Consider the following 14,206-nt stretch of genomic DNA (forward strand, 5'->3'; position numbering starts at 1 on the left):
GTTCCCCGACTGGAAGGGAACATTCCTGCCTGGTGATTGTTGCACGATGTCCATTCATTCGTTGTCGCAGCGTCTGCATGGTCTCACCAATGTACCATGCTTCAGGTCATCCTTTCCTACAGCGTATGAGGTAGACAACGTTGGCTGAGTCGCACGAGTATGTACCGCGTATCTGGTGGGTGGTGTTCTCACGTGTAATGGTGGTATCCATGTTGATGATCTGGCACGTCTTGCAGAGATTGCCATGGCAGGGTTGTGTGGTGTCGTGGTCGCTGTTCTGAAGGCTGGGTAGCTTGCTGCAAACAATGGTTTGTTTGAGGTTGCACGGTTGTTTGAAGGCAAGTAGTGGGGGTGTGGGGATGACCGTGGCAAGATGTTCATCTTCATCGATGACGTGCTGAAGGCTGCGAAGAAGATGTCGTAGTTTATCAGCTCCGGGAAAGTACTGGACGACGAAGGGTACTCTGTCAGTTGTGTCCTGTGTTTGTCTTCTGAGGAGGTTGGTGCGGTTCTTTGCTGTGACGCGTTGGAACTGTCGATCGATGAGTCGAGCGCCATATCCCGTTCGTACGAGGGTATCTTTCAGTGTCTGTTACGCTCCTCCTCGTCTGAGCAGATCCTGTGTATACGAAGGGCCTACCAACTGTCCTGGCTTGAGACAATTCACACCTCTTTAACCTGGGGTTACCCCTATCTCTGGATCTGTAAACACTTAATTACCTGCAAATGCTCGCATTCAAAGCATTGTCTTGCATCTTTGAATTTGTCTATATATATGTTTCTGGAACATACCTCTTCATTCACCTGAGGAAGGAGCAGTGCTCCGAAAGCTAGTGTTTGAAACAAACCTGTTGGACTTTAACCTGGTGTAAGACTTCGTACTGTGGTCACCCCAGTCCAACGCCAGCATCTCCATATCATGACTGTAATTACAGTTAGCTAGTCCACACATCTCATTTTCTAAATGGTCCAGTAAGTACTGTTCAAATTAGCTCTTTACAGAAGTCGCCTTTTAATCAGAACACTTTGATAGTTTCTTGAACTTTATTTTCAAAGCCAGTTACAGTTGACCGAAGTGGCAGCTGGGATTCAGTGGATAACACTAACCCCATGAACCAAGAAGACTGTGGGGTCAGGGCTTGTACTGGGACCTTGAGCAAATCGTTCAGAGGTGCCATCTTTCTGATGATGCATTAAATCAAGGCCCTAACTATCGCTGACTGACTGCATGATCAGAAGTGGGTCCAGATCATACATGGTTATCCAGGTTTACAGCTCGGCTGTACTTCTTAAAGGCAGCCTGTCCCTCTTAAAGGGGAAATTCGTTCAGGCTTCAGCTTCTGCAGGAACTGTTCCTGAAAGGCTTGGAAGGAAGGAAGAAGAATGCCAATGGGACCAGGGGGAAAATTCCCTGGTTCTCTGGTGTGGTTTCAGGCACCATAGTCTAACAGGTTGAAAGGAGGAGAGAGAAGTTTTGTTTTCATTGAAGGCCCTCAAGACACATCCTGCAAGGGCAGCACGGTGGCGCAGTGGTAGCACTGCAGTCGCACGGCGCCGAGGTCCCAGGTTCAATCCCGGCTCTGGGTCACTGTCCATGTGGAGTTTGCACATTCTCCCCTTGTTTGTGTTTCGCAGCCACAACCCAACTGCAGGCTAGGTGGATTGGCCACGTTAAATTGCCCCTTAATTGGAAAAAATGAATTGGGTACTCTAAATTTATTTTTTAAAGGTGGCCGCCCGCACAGCGACCCCGTTTCTTCTTTGATCGCATTGCTATGCTTCCAGCGCTGTCGTCTTCTGCCACCTTGGTGCCAAACGTTTTCAGGTTGAGCGTACTGATCTGCTGTGCGGCTAGCTCACTTGCAAGACAAATCTTGATAGCATTTTCTAATTGAAGCTCTTCTTCCCTCAATAGCCCCTCGAGTACCTTATCATTCAATATCCTGAACATTATCTGATCGCGGATCATCAACGACTTTAGCGTACTGAAATTGCACAACTGCACCTTCAACCGTAAGTCGGTTAGAAAACTATCGAAAGATTCACCCGCCTTCTGAGTATACGAGCGAAACATATACCACTCAAATGTTTCATTTTTCTTCGTGGAGCAATACTGATCAAAGTGTTTAATTACTCAACCAAGAATCTGCTTTCTGATTCATTGTCGAACACAAAGGTATCATAAATTTTGATGGCTTGAGGACCTGCTGCCCTGAGCAGCGATGCAATAAGCCTCTCGTCAGGCTGTGCCTGCAGGCCGAGGGCTGCAACACAGAGTTTAAATTGCTGCTTGACAACACGGCCAGTCTCGTCTACATTGCCATTGATTTGAAGCTGTCGGGGTGCCTTCAAACCTTCTATCTCTAACTTCACAGACTTTCGGTGCATTGAGTTCCAGTTTCCAATAGTTTATCAAGTAGGTGGAAGAATTTTCTTTTTTCTTCCTTTGTCCCCTCTTCTCCATAGTTATCTTCAATTGTTCGACACACTTGGTACCATGTTGTGTTCTGTGTTGTGGCTGTTGTAATGATGCACACAGAACATCTGGTTCTTTGACTAGTAATATAGTTTATTGACAAAATGAACACTTGGAAAGATAATTAACAAACTATAATACAAACAGTAATGAAATAGCTGGCTTTTAAAGCAGACCAAGGCAGGCCAGCAGCACGGTTCGATTCCCGTACCAGCCTCCCCGAACAGGCGCCAGAATGAGGCGACTAGGGGCTTTTCACAGTAACTTCATTGAAGCCTACTCGTGACAATAAGCGATTTTCATTTCATTTTCATTCTCCTGCGTGGAGCTAACTCTAACTTTATTTTAAAAAAGACACATCCTGCAAAAGGAATGTGTGCAGGCAGTGTGGGAAGTGAAGTCCCGGAGTCTGGTCCTGAAAACAGGATGCAGTGCTACAAGAAGCTCAGTGATGTTGCATGAGTGGCCAAGATTATTAAACGGCATCTCATACCCACTGTACCACCAGCCTCTCACACTTTCAAAGCACCACACCCCCATCAATCCCTCAGCACCAATCAGGGCTCATGCCCAACCTTTCAATCCTTCATTTCTGCTATTATTGCTGCAAGCATCATACCCACCTCTTCAGCTTCCACGTACCCGTAGCTATTCAGCAATGACAGGTCTATCACCCAAACACATTGAAACACACGTAGTTATGTCTTGCATGAAAAAGTCACACAACCAATTGGGGACAAGCATATCTGCATCTCTTGAGCCTCTGAGAGGAGGTGGTATTTTGCTGGACCAAGTCACTGAGATCAGTGCACCCGACATCAATGGGGACATCCAGGATGGCAGTATGTCTCTTCCTCATGCACTTTCTCAAATCCCACTTCACCTTCATCCTGCAATATGGTGAGAGAAAGATCAGCCATCTGATGAAGAAGCACTGTCACTTGATTTGAGGAGGGCAATTTATATTTATATGGTAATTTATATGGTAGCACCCAGGCAGGATTAGCACCAGGCCTGAGTTCATTTCAGTCAAACCAGGGCAGATATAGAACACATTTCAGTTCGCCGGAGGTTAAATTGAAGATGTGATCTGCTGCAGAGGACTCGAGAGGAATCCAATCGGCAAGGGTACAGATGAATCCTGATACACATCCACACAGTAACACTTGATGCAGAGTCTGTTGCCATTGTCAAAGAGCATGGAGGAGTCCAACTGGAACTTGACACAGGGTTTCGTGCAGAGCTTGAAGCCCATCTCTCCCTAACAGCACTGTGGGTATACCTATATCACATGGTCTGCTGAGGTTCAAGAAGGCACCTCCTTCTCAAGGGTAATAGGGATGGGCATTAATAACTGGCCACGCCAGCGACACCCACATTCGATTAATTAATTTTTAAAATGATGGTCATACTCTTGAGAGCATAAAAACCATAGAAAAGTTATGGCACATAAGAGACCATTCATAGTGCCAGCCAAAAGGTGAAAACTTAGTTGCCCATTGTAATCCCACCTTCCAACATCCGGTCCATAACCTTGCAGGTTACCACACTTCAGGTGCACCTCCAGGTGCCTTTTGAATGAGTTGAGGGTTTCTGACTTGACCACCAAACCAGGCAGCAAAACGTAAACACCCACCACCCACTGGGTAAAGAAGTGTTTCCTCACCTCCTCTCTAATCCTTCTACTAATCACTTTAAATCTGTGCCCTGGTAACTGAGCTCTCTGCTGGAGGAAAGAGGGCATCCCTGTTTACCCTGTCTAGGCCCCCCATAATTGTGTACGCCTCAATTAGGTCACCACCTCCTCTGTCGTGAGGAAAACAACCCAAGCCTATCCAATCTCTCCCCACCACTGCAATTTTCAAGCCCGAACAACATTCTTGTAAATCTCCTCTGTACTCTCTCCAGAACAATTATGTCCTTCCTGTGATGTGGTGACCAGAACTGTATGCACAATCCAGCTGTGGCCGAACCAGTGTTTCATACTGTTCATCATTACATCCCTGTTTTTGTATTCAATACCTCACCCAATAAAGGAAAGCAATCCATGTGCTTTCTTTCCCACCTGTCCTGCCACCTACAAGGATCTGTGGACATTCACTCCAAGGTCTCTCACTTCCTCAACCCCTCACAGTATCCTCACATTTATTGAATATTCCCTTGTTTTATTTGCCCTCCCCAAATGCATTACCTCACACTACTCTGGATTGAATCCCACTTTCTACCTTTCCACCCACTCAACCAAGCCATTGACATGGAGACTACAGCTATCCTTTTCACTATCAACTGTGTGCAAAATTCCCAGTCATACCACTCATATTTAAGTTGAAATCATTAATATATATAGAACAGGACTTCCCGTGATGGAGATGTGCTGAAAAGTTACACATGAGGTGGCTCTCCTCTTACGAACTTGAAGATTGGCTCTTTCACCCGAAATAGCCCGCTAATACGAAGGGAAAAAATATCCCCATACTTCAACCAACAGCAGCATGAAGAGAGATGCCGAACAACAGTCACTCCTGTAGCCATGTAAAATGGCTAACTCCCGATTAGAATGGCCAAACCCCGATTTAAAATGGCGAACGGAAGAGGCTGATGGGAATATCAGCCAACAGGACTCAAACAGACAGCTGCAGGTAAAACAGTGTATTCGCCTCTGGGGAAGCCAGACCAAATCGATACCTGCAGCCATCAACACAACAACACACCAGCCATCTGCATATAAATTAGGAATCCCCGGGAACAATATGCTACAAATTAGACACACAAAGCCAACCCAGACTTTTCGGCGCCAGCAGGAGCTTACACAAAGAGAGATGAATGACCACCCCTCGATCAAGGAATCGCTCCAGCATTGGAGAATATCGAACCAAGTGATTGGGACCAAGTCCAATCACTTGGAACCAGGTACAAGGTCCGCCCCCAAAGGCGGGAAGCCCCTGGGGACTATAAGAATAGGGGCCAAGTTCAAATCGACCCTTCTTCTCCTCTCCGCACCCTTCGAGACCCTTCTGCTGACCCTCTGCAACAGCCGCGAGAAATAGTAAGTCTTACTCCAACGCTCGCTACGAGATAGGCACTCCTGACTATCGACCTGTACCAGCTTTGAATCCCGCAGGCTCAGAACCCATACGAAAGGCAATTCCTTTCCCTGATCTGGTGGGCCATTTCCAAAGTTAAGTATTGGCCTGTTAGTTGTAGGAAGTAGCTTAGAAGTAGCATTAATGTATAAGTATTGATTGCTGTATATAATAAATGTGCGTTGATTTAACTCTTACTAAGCGGTGTGCTGGACTATTGATCATTGCTCGGACTTGAACCACGTGGCGGTATCAGAAAGATACCTGGCGACCTCAGAGCAAAGGTGACAGAACAAGAGCAATTAAACTAAGGCTAAAATGAGCAACACTCCAGAGGCCGTGTAGAAACAAGAAGTGGAAAAAGCCAGGAGAAACAAATGGCTGAGCCGACAGACGTACGAGGCGTCGAAACCTGGGCCTTGCCAGAGCGAGAAGGACTGACCCACTGCACAAGGAGTTCCCCACCCCCCACGGTTGGAGAATGTTTCTCTCAAGGGAACTGAGAGAACATAGAGAGGAGACGAAAATCGACATCCAGGCTGCGGTCAGGGTGGTGGTTGTGGAAGCTCTGGCTTCCGGAAGCTCCGGCTTCCAGATCACCGCCCTGGAAAAGGAAATATCAAGGTTGGTCACGACACATGGGAGTCTGAAAGGAAAGATTCAGGATCAAAAAAACCGATTGAGGCGCCAAAACCTACAGATTGTGAGCCTGCTGAAGGGGATCGAAGGTAGGAACCCCACAGACTATGTGGCCTAAGTGCTGGGCAACCTGGTGGGAAAGATAGCTTCCCCAGCCCACCAGAAATAGACAGAACACACCGGTTGCTTTGTCCAATATCCAAAGCTGGGGAACAACTGAGGGCGATCATCGCTAAACTGCACTGGTACCAAGACCGAGAAAGAATCCTGTGCTGGGCAAGGCAAACAAGGAACTGTAACAGGGAAAATCACCGGATCAGGTTATACCAGGACATTGGGGCTGACCTGACTAAGTGCCGGGCAGAGTTCAACAGGGCCCTGTAGAAGAGCAGGGTAAAATTTGGGATGCTGTACCCGGCCAAACTCTGGGTCACATTCCAAAGCAAGGAGCAGTGCGGACGGGAACAAATTTGTCCTGGAGAACAGGCTGGAAAAGCAGCAGCAGGGTGAAAAGATCACCTGAAGAGACCTTATTTATTTATTTACTAAATATTAACCAACTCGATGAACACTTTGCACAGGACTACACTGCCTCGAAATAGAGGAAATAAGGAGCGAGGGCAGCAGAGCGCAGGAAAGGGTGAGGGAATAGCAGGTAGGGAGCACAGAGAATGGCCGACGGGATGACATACAACCAATCCCGGGAGGGGGGCCAGCACACTAGCAGGGAAGCTAGCACCCGGAAGCGTGAAGGAAAGAGAGGCTGCGGCGCATCTCCCGCAAGGGTGAGAGCGCCTGGCAAAGGGGCGGTCGGCATCAGCAACAGAGGGGCGACTAGGGGAAGAAACAGAGGGAAGAGAACGGGGTGGGTGACATCTCCGGGGAGTGGGGGGAGGGGGGGAGGAGGATAGAAGTGGAAAAAGTACAAAAGGGGGAACATGGGAACAAAATTAGCAAGGACATTAGGCTGGCTGAAACAGGCCACACGTGGCGACTTGGAACACAAAGGCACCGCAAGCAACCACCTTTGGAGGGCCCTGAGCAAAGGGAAACCCCGGAGGGTAGGGGCTCACCCACATAGTTGGCAGCCATGTTGGGTGTCCCCTGGACAAAGGGAAATCCCGGTGGGCAGGAGCCCGATGTCATGGGGAGAATGGTGGCCGTGGCCATCTTGGATGGCTCCTAACAAAGAGAAACCCCAGAGCTCAGGGGCGCATCCACCAGGTAAATATGGTTGATCCAGCAGGTCTGGGCAGACAAAAAAAAACCACCAGAACATCAGGGCCTACAGCCCAGTGAAAAGATCCAGAGTCTTCACCCACCTGAAAGGTATGAAAGCCGGCATAGTCTTCCTCCAGGAGACGATTCTGAGGGAGAAGGACAGATTACGGGTAAGGAGGGGATGGGTGGGCCTGACATACCATACATGTGGTGCCCTGGAAGGGGCACCAATGGTCCTGGTCAACGTGTACGCTTCCAACTGGGACGACATGGAGTTTATAAAGAGGGTCATGGTGCAAATCCCCGACATCGACACACACCGACTTATCATGATGGACGGGGGACTTTAACTGTGTACAGGACCCATGGATGCACAGGTCGAATCCCAAAACAGGGAAGAGTTCCAACACAGCAAGAGCTTGCTGGAGTAAAATAACTTCTCCAGAGAAGAATGCTGAAAGGAAGGCACAGAACTCATTCAAAGGATAAAACAAAATTAATTCAACTAAGAAAATTCACAACATGGAAGAATAAACAACAAACACAGTGAAGCTATAGCACTTCATTCTGATGAAGACCTGAAGCTGAACGTTCTCTCAATCCAGGGAGGTGCACACCGTCTTTGGGTAGTCCCAAAGTTGAATAGACAACCTATCAAAATGGATGTCAATAACAGGAGCTGTCATCTCCCTAATTCCAGAGACCATCTACAAACAGAAATTTAATCATTTGCCTCTGAGGCCAGTAGATGTGATCCTGAGGATCTATACTGAGAAAACAGGGCCTCTGAGAGGTTAGATCCCAGTCAAGGTTGAGCTAAGTGGACAAATTGCAGAGCTATCACTCCATCTGGTGTTAGGAACCTTTCCAGCTTTCTTTGGCCACTCTTGGCTGGGAAAGATTCAACTGAATTGGAGCACTGCAAACAGCTTAGTTGATTAAAATTTGGATCTACAGACCATCATGGAAAAATACAGCAGTGTTTTTGAAGACCCACTGGGGTCCATGAAAGGTGTACATGTGTTCCTGAATATTAAAGCAAATAGCCAGCCAAAATGTCTCAAAGCTAAAGCAGTGCCCTATGCTGTACGTCCAAATGTTGAATCTGAAAATGAGACTGGTGGAACAGGTGTCTTAGAACCCATCACTACGAGTGACTGGGTAATCTGTATTGTACCTATCATGATGGTACACTTCATCTCTGACAATATTTTAAGTCAACAATCAATCCAGTTCACTGTGTGGATCAATATGAAGACGGCACAGTGGCACAGTGGTTAACACTGCTACCTCACAGCGCCAAGGACCCAGGTTCAATTCGGGCCTTGGGTGACTGTCTGTGTGGAGTTCGCGCATTCTCGCGATGTCGGTGTGCGTTTCCTCCGGCTGCACTGGTTTGCTCCCACAGTCCAAAGATGTGCAGGTTAGGTGGATTGGCCATGCTAAACGCCCCTTAGGGTGGGATTTCAGGAATAGGGTGGGGGATTGGGCCTAGGTAGGGTAGTCTAGGTAAGATCGGCGTTGACTTGATGGGCCGAATGGTATGGTCACCTTCTGCACTGTAGGGATTCTATGATTCTAATATCTGCTACCATTGATTGAAGGTTTGTTCACAGGCCTAGCAGGAGGGCAGGAGGTCAGCAAGGTTGACCTATCGCAGGCCTAACTGCAATCAAATGTGGCAACTGAATCTCAACACCTGCTCACCATTCTCACTCACAAAGGCCTATTCCGCTACAAGAGGCTGCCTTTTGGAATAACATCAGCACCAGATTTATTTCAATGGTCAGTGGACCAGACCCTTAGTGGCTTACCGGGGATTCGGTGGTAACCAAATCCAATGAACAAGAACACTTATCAGATTTAGAAGCCACACTGAAAACCACTTTCAGATGCACGGGCTTCATGTCAGGAAACATAAATGTGATTTCTTTCAGACACCCATACAATATTTAGGACATGTAATTGACCGTAAGGGCCTACACAAAGCACCTAAAAAGATGGAAGCTATTTTGGAGGCTCCACAACCACCGAATGTCATTCCTATTAGGTGATTCCAAGGGTTATACAACTACTATGGAAAATTCATCCAGAATCTAGCAACCCTGTTGAAACCCTTACATCCCTTATTGAGAGCAAAACAGGCATGGCAATGGACAGGCTTTTTTGGGCCACACGAGGTAATCCCTTAATTGGCTGCAAGTAGACTCCAACGATGGTCTTTAATACTATCTACACATTCCTATGAGATCAAGTACTGGATGTCTGAAAATCATGCCAATGTGCATGCATTATCACCCTTACCTTTACCAGCTGATCAAATACCACCTGATAATAATTTTTACTTCTCACAGATTGGGGATGTTCCAGTGACTGCAGCTCAAGTCCAAAGACAGAACAGAAATGATCCTGTGATGGGAAGGTATTGGAAATGGTATTAAAGGGGAGGACAGCAGGAAGATATCCTGAATTAAAACCACACATTTCCAGGAGACTCAAATTAACAGCACAGGACGGAGGTCTGTTGTGGGGGATGAGTGCAGTTATTCCTCCAAATTTGTAACAAAAGTATTGGAATAGTTGCATCAAGGATGCCCAGGTATAGTTCAAATGAAGGAACTTGCACAAGGTTACTTCTGGTGGCCAGGAATGGATGAGAAGAAAAACAGGACTGTGCCAGTCATGTGCACGGGTAAGGAACACACCGCCATTGATCGCATTGCATCCATGGGAGCGGCCCAAAATGCAAAGTTGATAAGTTGACTTTGTTGGTCGAATTGAAGGTCACATGTTCATGGTCATAGAGGCACACAGAGAGTGGTCTGAGGTCATTTTAATGAAGTCAACCATTGCAGAACAAACCACTGAGAAACTCAACGAGATCTTTGCAAGATTTGGAAAACCAGAGCAGATCATGAGCGGCAATGGGCCACGGTTTACAGCTGAATAGTTAGGAGATTACTTAAAGATATGTGGCGTTCGATATATAGGGTGTGATCCACTGGCCACGTCTCACCTGAACTGGAGCGCAACATGGCTGGTAGATGCTGGGAGAGACCTCTTCCGGGATTTACCCGGCTCACCATGCCTCGTGAGAACAAACAGGATGTGGGCGGGTGCAATATTTGTTGGCAAATCTTCATATTTGAGTGAGCAGCTCGTCTCACTCTAATGTGCACTAGCCTCATCTACCCAAGGCTTTGAGATCTAACCCGCTCGCCTCGGAGACCTTAGGCGACCGCCGTTCAGTACTGGTCCCCGCAAATGGTGACTGGGCGGGACGGCACTTGGGGAGGGGTCCCCCAGGGAATTGGAGCCCCCAGGTGGTTGGCCTCCAGACAGGGTGGCAGCCTGACAGTGCCACAGGAATGCCATCTTGGCAATTCCAGGGTACCCAGGCGGCACTGGCAGGGGCACTACCAGGCTGGCGGTGCCAGGCTGGCATTTTGCCATGCTGGAGATCAAGACTGGGGGTGCCCTGCCCATGAGGGGTGCGGGGGGGGGGGACCTGAGGACTCACTTGTAAGTGGGGGGTCCGGGGATCGCGTCAGCGGGAGGGTGGGGGGGTCGAGAGATCTCCTCGTGCATTGAGGAGTTCTGGCGAACTGAGCTCCACAGTGCAGGAAGTGTGACTGAGTGTGGCCTCGGGGAGGGGAGGGGGCATTCCCTACTGGGCCACCAAAACAAAACACAGTGCCATTTGATAGTGGGGTCGTTTCCGCCGCTTGTAATGCTGGGGACGGCCCCTCAATTCCCACACAGTACGGACTCTATTTTTTTTTGTTAGATCGCGCCCATTAATTCTGCACCTGAACACCCACGGATGGTTCAGCCGGAAGGTTTATCTAGTCCTTGATGCATGCACTATAAGATTCCAAGTGCCATCAGAGGCTGGATTCTCAGTCTGGAGACTAAATCCCAAAACCGGCGTGAAAACGGTGGCATTTCATGGCAGAATAATCGTAGTGAAACAACCACTGATTTTTCATTTGGGGGCGAATGGGGGTCGGGGGGGGGGAGGGGATGCTAGCAGCCAGGCAGCATAGAGCACCCGGCTCTACCTGCCGATACAGCCTGAAGAATTGCCGGTCCGTGGCCGCGCATGCGCACGGAGGCGAGATGCAGCAGCCACGCCGTACGACATGGTGCCGGCCGTGCGCGGACCCGGCCTGCTCGATAATGCCCCCCTGTAATCCCCCTCGCCATCCCCGGACCACCCCCAGCCCCCACCGAAGCCCCCTGGCCAGTGGGACGGAACCCCACCCGCCCCTCCCGGACGGTGAGCCTATGCGACCAACGTCGTTGGGTGATCGGCCCATCAGGGGAGGGCCTCAGGTGACGTCCTAAGGCTGTCCCAGCGGCGTGCAGCGCACTCAGCGATTATGCCATTTTTGAGGGGGCAGAGCCCCCGAAAAATGGCGGCGCCTCCGAATTCGGCGTCAAAAACGGATTCTCCAGCCAATCGCCGAACGTGTTTCCGGCATCGGCAATCGGAGCATCCAGGCCATGATTCCTATAGATAGGGGACCATCTTGACATCCCACCCAGCTTAAATGCTGGCGAAACTGCTGCCGTACCTTTAACGTGAAGATAACCACTGGATTTGATATATACTTCGCTGGGACAAACAGCACAGAGGCCGTCACCAGTACCTCCAGACACGACCCCCCCTTACATGACCCGGACTTCATCTGTACCCAGGCAACCTCCTGGTCCCGAACCAATCTAACATCTTCTCCACATTGGCCGCGCAATCGTAAATTAACATGTTTGGCACCGCCTGCCTCTTTCTCTGTAGGACTCCCCTCCGGATCCGAGGAGTTCTCCCCACTCATATAAACCCCGTTATAAGTCGCTCCAGTTACCGAAAAAACGCTTTAGGTAGGAACACCAGAAGGCGCTGAAACAAAAACACGAATCTTGGCAATATATTCATCTTAATCACTTGCACTCAGCCCTTCAGAAACAATAGAAGGCGGCCCCATCTTTGCAAATCTGCTCTCAACCTGCTAGCCAGACTAGTAAAGCTCAACTTGCAAAGCCTTGCCCAATCCCACACCACCTGGACACCCAGATAGCGGAAGCTAGTCCCAGCACAATGAAAAAGCAGCTCCCCTACTTCAGCCCCCCCCCGCCCCCCCCCCCCCCCCCCCCCCCCCCCCCCGACCCTGCCACCACCGAAGGGCCAACCACAACCAAATACTCACTTTTCTCACCATTCAACTTATGCCCCAAAAAAGAGCTGAACTTCTCCAATATCCCATGTCACCCAACACTGCCCCTGGGTCCCTTACATATAACAAAAGATTGTCAGCGTATAACAACACGCTATGCTCAACTTCCCCCCTCACGATCCCTCTCCACTTCTCCAAGACCCTCAAGACAATTGCCAATGGCTCAATCGCTAATGCGAACAACAACGGAGACATAGGACAACCCTGCCTCGTCGCCCTATACAAACTGAGGGACCCCAAACTCACGGTGTTAGGTCGCACACTAGCCGACGGTGCCTCATACAACAGCCGCACCCACAACACAAACTCTGATCCAAGTCCAAACTTCTCCAGAACTGTAAACAAGTATCTCTCCCCAATCCTGTCAAAGGGCTTTTCTGCGTCCAAAGACACAATTATTTCCGGCTCTGGCCCCACCACCAGTGCAAGAACCACATTGAGTAACCGCCTCATGTTAGACAACAACTTCCTAACCTTCATAAAACTTGTCTGATCCTTCCCCACAACGTCCGGGAGACAAGCTCCAACCTTAACGCTAACCGCTAACACCTTGGCTAGAAGTTTTGCATCTACATTCAGCAAAGCGATTGGACGGGACGACCCACTCTCTGTGGGGTCCTTATTCATCTTTAGAAGGGGGGAAATGGAAGCTGTCTCAAGGTCTCCCGAAGGAAACTCCGAGCCAATGAGCCACTAAACATCCCCAACACCAATTGGGCCAACTGATCCACAAGCTTCTTAGAAAAGTCTACCGGGAACCCCTCTGGCCCCAGCGCCTCCCCAGCCTGCATCTTCCCCAAAGCTGTGTGCATCTCCTCCAATCCCAAAGGTGCCTAAAAATCCTCCCGCAAATCCTCCTCTACCTGGGGAAACTCCAATCCCTCTAAAAACTCTAATATCCCCTGCTCACCTTCCGGGGGCACTGATTTACAAAGCCCCTCATAAAAAGACCGAAACACCCCATTGACCTTTTCAGGGGCAGACACCAATCTGTCCCCCGCACCACGGCTCCCGCAGTTGCACAGTCTCTCCAGCAACTTCTTGCCACATTATCTGCTGGGGAAAAAGGCGGCTAGTCTGCTCCCTTACTCGTACACCACCCACTTTACCCGCCGCAGTTGACACACCACCCGGGCCATGGACAATAGGTCAAACTGCATTTGTAGCTTCTTCCTGGGTGCCCAAAGCTTTGGCGTAGGATCACTTACCTACTCTTACCCACAACTAGAATCTCATCCACCAGTTCTTGACACTCCTGCCTGGCCTCCCTATCCAGAAGAGCCTTGTATGAAATAAACCCCCCACCCACAACCCCGATCACCATCTTGAACGCCTCACACAACGTAAAAGGGGAGACAGTCCCATTCTCATTCCATGCCACATAATCCCTTATGGCCCTGGGAACCTTAACACAAAACCTGAGGTCAGCCAACAGACCCATATCCAACCTCCAAACCACGCGCTGTTCCCGACCCGCCTCTAGCTTCAAATCCACCCTATATGGCGGATGGTTTAAAACAACCACCTACAGATACTCTGCACTTTTTACCACA

The sequence above is a fragment of the Scyliorhinus torazame genome, chromosome 1 (assembly GCF_047496885.1).
Source record: "Scyliorhinus torazame isolate Kashiwa2021f chromosome 1, sScyTor2.1, whole genome shotgun sequence".
Classification (NCBI taxonomy): domain Eukaryota; kingdom Metazoa; phylum Chordata; class Chondrichthyes; order Carcharhiniformes; family Scyliorhinidae; genus Scyliorhinus; species Scyliorhinus torazame.